We start from the raw sequence: 8,996 nt of genomic DNA, 5'->3' as shown, positions 1-8,996 counted from the left end.
TAATTGCTACCATATTTTAAATTAACAGATCATTAATGATAAATCGAGTCCGTTTCACACCATTTATTTTCCTAGTATGGAGACAATAAATCTATATATAGAATTAAAATCAATTGTTTATATCAATCACACGTAGACAGTGTCGAGCACCTGTTTCTAGATCGCGGCCAAGAAATCTTGATCGTGGGGTTATTTTTCGAGGCGCACGCATTCTGCATTCTAGTCGCATCGTGGTACATTCGCGCGATCGAGCCAATCAAACATTGTTATTCCGAGTATGCTCTTGTATAATTATAAAATATGCTACTCCCATGCACCCGTTGACAGATGGCTCACTGTACTCATTTTATACAGGACGTTACTTTACACACTACCTGAGCATTGTTATTTTTTCACAACATTCGCGGAGTTTTGAGTACTCTAATTGTCATTCAAGAAGGAAACGACTTTTATTTTGTTTGCAATATCACGTAATTACTTGGAACGGATTTTTTGGGTGTTACTCATACTATTATTTAGTGTTAAGGTGTAATAATAAATAACCTGATACATTTTGCCTCAATTACAAAATTCGATAGCGTACTCGAAAACATGGGTTATTCATTGTCTGTTTAAAGTTAAACGATTTTTAAATTTTGATCAAGTGTCATAACAGTACATATTTAACAATAGTTTAAATATATATATATATATATATATATATATATATTTTCTGTGTAAAGAATAATGAAAATATAAGAAAAAAAAAGGTAACTAAAAATGTAATATATGTTGTATTATTAATTTGTCAATGTTGACACGTCGAATAATTTATTATCTACAAGGTGATTTATTAAATTGAGATTAAGATTAATTATTTGTAATACTGTAATTAATTATTTGAGTAAGAGAAATGAGAAAAAACCTAGCCTTGAAAACAATTCACAAATTATTAACGATCTGCATACAATATACATTAGTAGCTCTAATATTGCCAAGATAATAAATAGATAATAAGATTTTTAATATATTTAAAAATTTGTAAATCATTTTAATATATGTATATAAACACTTGAATGGATTTGAGGTATATTTGTTTATATTTAAACAAAATTTACCCACTGCTGTGCACAGGCCTCGTTTTTGTAGCGCCACTTGTAATGGTCCTGTACTAACCTCATTCACTGTTCGACCGCTATACACATTATGTCATCCGATCATCGCGTTGGTAGTCTAATGACTGTCTTTTGTCTATCTGTAGGGCATTAGTCTATCCCGGCTTTGGTCCATCGTCCATCTTTTCTCCTAGCTGAATATCTGTATTTTAAATAAAATATACACAACATGTATACAACACTGTTGTAATATTAAATAATAATATCAAAGTGAAAAATACTAAAGTTACAGGTAAGCCTCGTTAAGGAGTGGAGGTTAAAGCAATTAAGAAAAAATATTTAAGAACACTCCTCAAAACAATAAAACTACATAGATATATGTAGATCTAGTTTTATAGTTGGCATTAAACCAACAAAGCTCTTTACGGATAAGAAACTTGTATGTAATGAGCCAAATGATATGCAAATCTATTACTTCTCCAGAGACACTCTTGAACTCAGTTCTTTGAACTAAATACCCAAAACTGTAGTAGACCAGTAATATTCTTGTATTTGAAAATACTTTTAATACATAACCCTGCATTTTGGAATTCTAAATTATTAATTGGTTGGAAAAAATTGCCTTCTGATAACTAATAAACCTTTAACAATTGAGAAATAGCCTTGTTTATAATTATTTACATATTTGATAATATTAAAATAAAAAAAATAAATTGAGGTACATAATAAATTTAGGTCTATGTAATAAGAAAATATATCATTTTGTGTGATGATGGATTAAATGTACAATATAACTATTAAGGGAACAAAACAATTACTTGTGCTAGTACAATATAGGTATATAATAAAATAATATCTTGGGTCAGATAAAGTTAAAAAAAAAAGAAATAAACCATATATCGAGGTAATTTGTGTTCTGTGTCCTTAGTCTCTTACAAAAATCATAAAAATGAAAATAAATAGTATTCTTCTTCTACCAACATACGGGAAAAATCTTACTCCTAATTTTATGGTTTGTCACTTCTTAGTGTCTTAACAGTTGAACCTATTATCATGAAAATTAGTACATACGTATTATGATAGGTGGAGGATTGCCAGTTTTTTATCCCGGTTTTTGTACATAAGAATATCGCGGCCACGCGATAAAGTCGCGGGTATAAACTAGTGTTAAATAAAAGTTAGTAATTCACTTGTGCACCTCACTTGTACACACGAGCGAAGCATTCCAGTAACCTATATGTAAATCATACAACGATTAATATCAGTTCTCCCACACCAAGGGCGTTAATATTGAATTCTTCAACGGGTCGCGCACAATCCATTTCGCACATCCGGCTGAACGCTTGCGCATTCAACGCACTAGCGCCATCTGTGACAAGAAAGCGCAAAACCTCATTAGAAACCTTACACAAATTGAGCGACCACTTTATCTAATAATATTATTATACATATTCAAAAGGGCTCCACTGGTAATGGTCGAAATGACCCGCATTCGGCTTTTAATAGTCCAATTAACATTTGGAGTCACGTTTTGAAAAGACAATAGCCATCTTCGTGGGGGCAGCGTTGGCTGGCACATTGACGGAGCGAGCTTTCCATATTAATGTATGTTTGTTAGCGGTAAAACACGTAGGTACTGGTGACGTAAGCTTGCAGGTATGTGCAAGTTGGTTTGGTTCATGCCTACTTTCTGTTTGGAGGTGGATGGTAGATATGTCTTTTATTGACGTCGAAAAGATTAATAGATGATTAAATCTAATTAATGACAAAATTACTGAAAAAATACATGGGTAAAATTTATCGAAATAATATTTTTAATTAAATATGCTAAGCATTAAAGATTATATCAGATCTATATATAATATGTTATGGTAGATTTGTGCAAGGTAGAATTTAGGATACAGTTTAATATTATAAAACTGCAATGTGTTATATATTTGAAGCTTGGATTCAATTATTGGATATTGTAATTAGTCTTTTACTTTACTATTCTTTTTCTGGCACAGTTTGCACAATAGGATAAGGCAATACAAACAATATTAACAATATTCCGTGTGTGCCCCAACATAGGATGGGCCACCCCTTCCTTTCCCGTGGGTGTCGTAAAAGGCGACTAAGGGAGGGCGAGGGATGGGCAGCAGCCTGGCCCTCTTAAAACACCTCTAAAAGCCTAACTACGGTTGCCAACCCGCCTGCCAAGCGTGGCAACTACTGACAAAATTATCTTATGGGGAAGACTTATGTCCAGCAGTGGACAACGGTTAACGGCTGTAATAAAAAAAATTCTAACAATACTTAATGCTGCAATAAAGACTTTTGTTTACAAATCATTATTTCAATGCCACGTGGAGTTTTGCTTTCATGTTGTCATTTATCTCCGAAACTTATAAGGAGGTATACCTGCAGAATACTTTGATTTCAACTATATGGTTACCACGTTGGCCGTGGGCATTCTGCTTGATTGCCATTTTAAATTGCTTAAAAGAAAAATATTTCATTCAGGAATTCTAAATATTCAGAAGTTTAATATTAAGTCAGGGTAGAGAGGAATAAAAACCTGAGCTCTCAGAAATGGCAACGCATGGGGGGGGGGGGGGAGTATCATGGGCGAAACATTATACTCTGTTGTCCATAGTACTGCTCATGTTTATAGGCGACGGTTACCACTTTCCATCAGGTGGGCCGTGAGTTTGTTTGCTATTCTAAATTCATTAAAAAATATTCTTAATGACAGTAATTGTCTACGACCTCGCACAGGTGCTGCCGAGACCATAAGTCTGAAGAAGGAATTTGCCTCACTCTGCAAGTTCTATCGCGTAGTGGCATGTGATCTGAATAATTATTTATTTGGCTTGAAGTCTGTAGATATGTTTTACCATTGCCTTACTCACCATCGACAATCGATAGGAAGTGCTTCGTCATATCTTGAGACTCTAATTAGTTTTTTATACCACTGAGGTGGCATACGACCCACCTGATGGTAAGCGATGGTAAGCGACATCTACAAGGAGCACTACAAGTGCGTTGCCATCTCCGAAAAAACCTCATTTTAACTGATTTTATAAAAGAAAGGAGATTCTCAATTCGACTGTATTTTTTTTTATGTTTGTTACTTCATAACTCCATTAGTTGCAAACTGGTTTGAAAAATTCTTTTTTATCTAAAAGAATATACTTACAGATTGGTGCCATAGAAATTTTATCAAGATGGGTTCAGTTTTGTCACAATTGCTGTCGAAATTTTTGTGGAAAAAATTTCTTTAATTATTTCTGTTTTTTAAAGAATCCGTACTCTTGAAAAAACTTTTTTGTTTCTAAAAACGTAGTCGCATACATCTCGGTTTATAAAATTTCTCTAGCAAATGTTCCAGTTACAAAAAGAGATGCCTATTGATGTTTTTTTGCAGAAGACAATAAAAATGAATTCTTCTAAAAAGTCTGCAAACAATTTTAGAGTCGACAATTAGTAACCAATTATCGCCAGGGGTATTGTATCCTTGCTTAATCATAGTTACAAAAAAAAAATGAATAGAGATATATTTTCCAAAATATTATAATAATAATATTTAATAATGAACCATCAACAATAATGATTTTGTTAGTTACCAACCAAAATAAGCAACCAATAAAACAATAGACTTCTCTTTCCTTAATCATTAGTCAGATAATATAAAAAATTACGAAGTCTATTGAATAATAAATATTGTGAATCATATTGAATTATAATTATTTCTATCTGTTTTACTCATATATTTAATTCGTAGTTGTTTGACTAAATATAAATAATTTATTTTTGTTGCATCTTTATTAATATATTTGTTTATTTGTTCCTTTTTAGTAGCTTAACTTTTTAATCAATAATTGTATTTTTTACATACATTATTTTGAATATCCTTCAGGCTCCGGATCATGGATGAAAACTAGAAGTTAAATATATAGTTAAACCACTAACAGCTAAATTTATCAACAATGTCTCAATATGCAATATGCCATTCAAACACGTTCACATCTTAAAATGCATTGCGTCAATTGACCAGAATCGGACTCATTAGTATTTAGTTCCCAATTGTATTGTTCTAAGAACATCAGGTCCGTTGTTTACACCAATGGCCCATTCAAAACGGTCGGTTAACGACAATCCGGAATAATTAATGAGATGTCAATTTGTATAGAGAACTGGGGCACCCTGGTAGCACTTTCTAATCAGGGTAATATGATCGTTTGTACTAGATTACTAGACCACATTCTATATTAATGACTATTGTTTAACGGTTTAGAGTTAGAACTAAATTTTAAATGTAGGCGGGTGTCAATTCATGTTAATTGTATATTTATATAATGTAAATTGAGCTTGTTTGGATACAGCTTGTCAACTTCAGTATTTATGAATTATTGAATTTAATCTTAGATAAATAGTGTCTTGTTATTAAATTGCTCCTTTCGTTCGACGCAGGTTTTTGTTTCTTGGAATACAAAGCATAATCGTGATCAATAGGTAGGCACTTGAGAGATACGTACAAATACTAAAATTCCGGGTAAAATTTAAAATTAGCAAGATGGAATATATTTTATTATGCAAATAAAAAAATGAATATTATATATTTATTTATATATAAAAATAGTAACAATGAATTAATATTAAACAGAAAATAATAATTTATTCAGTTATTAATTAAAAGGAAAAATTAACAAGTTTCACATAATTTTTAATATTACATAAAAAATATAAATATCTAAAAATATTTAATTAAAAGAAAATATATCCACAAAACAATGGAGTATATAATTTTCTTTTTTAAAATATTTTTATAAACTGTCTTTATAGGATCATTGAACTATTAACTAGTAAGTAGGTGTAAAACAAGAATAGAAAAAGTTCTATAACAATAAATCCGTAATATATTTTGTATTGAATTTATTTCGATAGATCGTTTGTTCTAGTCACTAATCGTTCGTATGCAGTACGAAAAGGTTAATGAGCGCAGTTATAGAGTGAGTCGTAAAACGCAAAATGTAAATTACAAATTCTAGATGCAATAATGAAATGTTATACTGCGACCCATTTTCGCCGGTGGAGGCGACAGTACCACTTTGTACAATATAATAAATGCGGGATTAAACATCGAATGCCAGATCCGATCATTGTTGTAATTCATCTTGATTTATAGTTGCGTGTAGTGTGCGCGATCTGTCGTAAATTAACGGGTTACTATGAAAACAAAGCGACTACTATTTGTTTACTAAACGTAATCGACGTTACTACAATTTAATATATTTTTTTTTATAGACGATACAATAATCGCGTAGAAATCAATTGAAAACAATGTTCCGAATACAGTGACAGCATACAATGGTATTACACTATATTGTCAAATATTTTTTTCTTCTATGAAATATTTATGGTAATGTGAATAAATAACTAGTGTTTGTCATTTACAAAAGTTTATGAAAATGTTATAGTGATGCTAATTTTGTGTCATCTTCATGTTTCAATTTTGGCACACTTGTATTATCTTATTGTATTTTTTTTTTCTTTTATTATAATATAAAAACGCGACAACGATACTTTTTAGAAAATGGATAATTTATTCGTCATCGTCAAAAAGAGGGGTGGCTCATTCTGTCGGGGTCATATGACAGATTCATTAATTCCGAAGGACTAATATGCCCTGCCCCTGTATAGACTAATGGACCATATATGCTGTATAGCTATAGGCCATATAGTGCTGTGGTATAAGGGGGAAAGAATTGTTAGCAATCAGGACTAGCGTCTGTCTAGTAATATACCTTGTTAGGTAGACCTCCAATTGATTCGCCTTAGAAACTATCGTTGTTAATTTCTAATCACATTATAATAAGTTAATTAAACGGTAGATCAGTCAACTTATTCTTCCTTCATCCTTATCTTTTACCCCTTACCAGTATCCCACCAATGTAAACCGATAGTGCAAGCGGGATATGTTGTTTATTGTGTCAACCATTAACTGTCTACTGTTGAATACAAGCCTTCCTCATAAGGGGATTTTTGCGAGTAGTTGCCACGCTTGTCAGGCGGATTAGCAACTGCACCTTGGCTTTTGGTGATGTTTTAAGAGTGGCGCTGCTGGAGAGATTTCATACCATTTTATTATCATCCATTAAAAAAATTAAAATGGTGTAGATATTTTCCTATTCATATTTGTATTTTTCAAAGATTTGTATTTTCAAATGTTTTTTAAATACACCAAAAATGTGACATTAGATATGCTCTGACGACGAGGTCAAAAGCGGCCGTAGAACTTTTAGAAGCTTTGCGATAAAACAATGTAATCTCATTAAGTTTAGGCTCGTTTGATATGTCGCGATGTGTATCTTTGACTGACAGATGGTCTACGTACAATATTTTTTTTTAAAAGGTGCTTTTAAATTATGTAATTATTATTCGTACTACCACACTGTATTAGTTTGCGTACAAGAAGACAACCCACCTGGTTTACATGTAGAATAAACAACTCTATCGATCTCAGAAAATATGCTATAATATATTATTTAAGGACCATTAATTTTGCCAAACAAAATAAAACTACTACTACATTACTTAAACAAAATGGACCTGCCCATATATTTTGCAATATAGATAGAACGTCTACGCATTGATAGTGTTACTATGTTAACACTATTGGAGTGTTTATTATCATTTTATAAGGTTATTGCACCTATTAGAAACACTCATAGGAGGGTGCACTTTCAATGCACGTTCTAAAAGCACTAATTAAGTGACATGTTAACAATAAAAACCTTTTTTTAGTGCTTGCCGATTACCAACTGGTGCGGTTTTATATTTTTTCCATGCTCACCAGCATTGGAATCGTTGTTTTTATAGCAATAGTGATAATAAACACTTTTTATTGGCAACAAAAGCATCAGGTGAACGGATAGACGACTCCTTTTACGCATACTGAATAGATTTTTAATTATTCATCGCGATGGTTAGAATAATGAACGAACATTGATATTCTAAGAATTCGAGGACAGCAGTAAAATTGTACAGCTTGTTTCTCATTAAACCGTACAAATGTTGGTGCGGGTATTGTGTGAAAACAAATAGTAAGGGTCAATGTATTGGTTGTAACCGATAAACGTTAATTTGTTAATTTAATTAGTGAAAAAATGTTAAAATTTCTTATTGATATTTATTAGTATTTAGAATTTTTATCATATCACGATATTACAATAGAAGTATTGTATTTATTTACCTTAATACTGTATAAGTTACGGATGGTATTAAATACTTTAAACTTGGAATTAATAAATCTCTTCCATAGACATGGCTGTGAGTCCCACGCATCTATCGACGGCCTATAAATAAAAAATAAAAAAGTATTTTAAAACGATAATTAGATTAACATATTCAAATTATTATTTTTTAGTTATTATCAAATTGTAAATTTATAATAATATATAATTTAAGGAAACATTTTTATTAACAATTAAAACAGTGTTTCACAAATTGGATGAGTGTAAAAAGACACTTGTATCTCTTTTTACAACATAAACTAGAGCCTTACTCATTATTTCTTGGATTTTGCGTTCATACTGATGTATACTGCTTGTATCTTATGGCATTTAATTGATCCGAACTCCCATCCTTATTCTGTAATCAACACACAGAAATTATAATAATATTCCATAACCATTACTCGTCGATTATCGGGAAATAAAACGCAGTCTTTATAAATGCAGTAATGAATACAAGTCCAGTCTTTAGATCGTGTACGACGCACGTTATACATACAGAATAAGGATAGCGGACGAGATTTCTCGTTTTCTTTAATTTATTTTCCTCTGGGAGGTGTCTAATGACCTGCTGTGTGTGGCCTGACATTTTTATCGGCCAGTGAGGTGCTTTGACAATATTTTTCGA

At 31.6% G+C, this 8,996-nt stretch overlaps 1 long non-coding RNA gene across 1 annotated transcript; it reads right to left on the bottom strand.

Annotated features, from left to right (window-relative positions):
• Positions 1 to 2,363: 2,363 nt before the first annotated feature.
• Positions 2,364 to 8,718, bottom strand: LOC128201600 (uncharacterized). Its single transcript, XR_008253320.1, has 3 exons — positions 8,641 to 8,718; positions 8,329 to 8,431; positions 2,364 to 2,463 (listed from the first exon to the last, which is right to left on the bottom strand). It is a non-coding gene; the product is annotated as an uncharacterized LOC128201600 (long non-coding RNA).
• Between the last annotated feature and the right edge of the window lie 278 nt (positions 8,719 to 8,996).

Source organism: Galleria mellonella, unplaced genomic scaffold (assembly GCF_026898425.1).
Source record: "Galleria mellonella isolate WM207_F2 unplaced genomic scaffold, CSIRO_AGI_GalMel_v1 utg55, whole genome shotgun sequence".
NCBI lineage: Eukaryota > Metazoa > Arthropoda > Insecta > Lepidoptera > Pyralidae > Galleria > Galleria mellonella.
The sequence above is the reverse complement of the archived record's forward strand: the minus strand, read 5'-3'. Positions and strand labels throughout refer to the sequence as shown.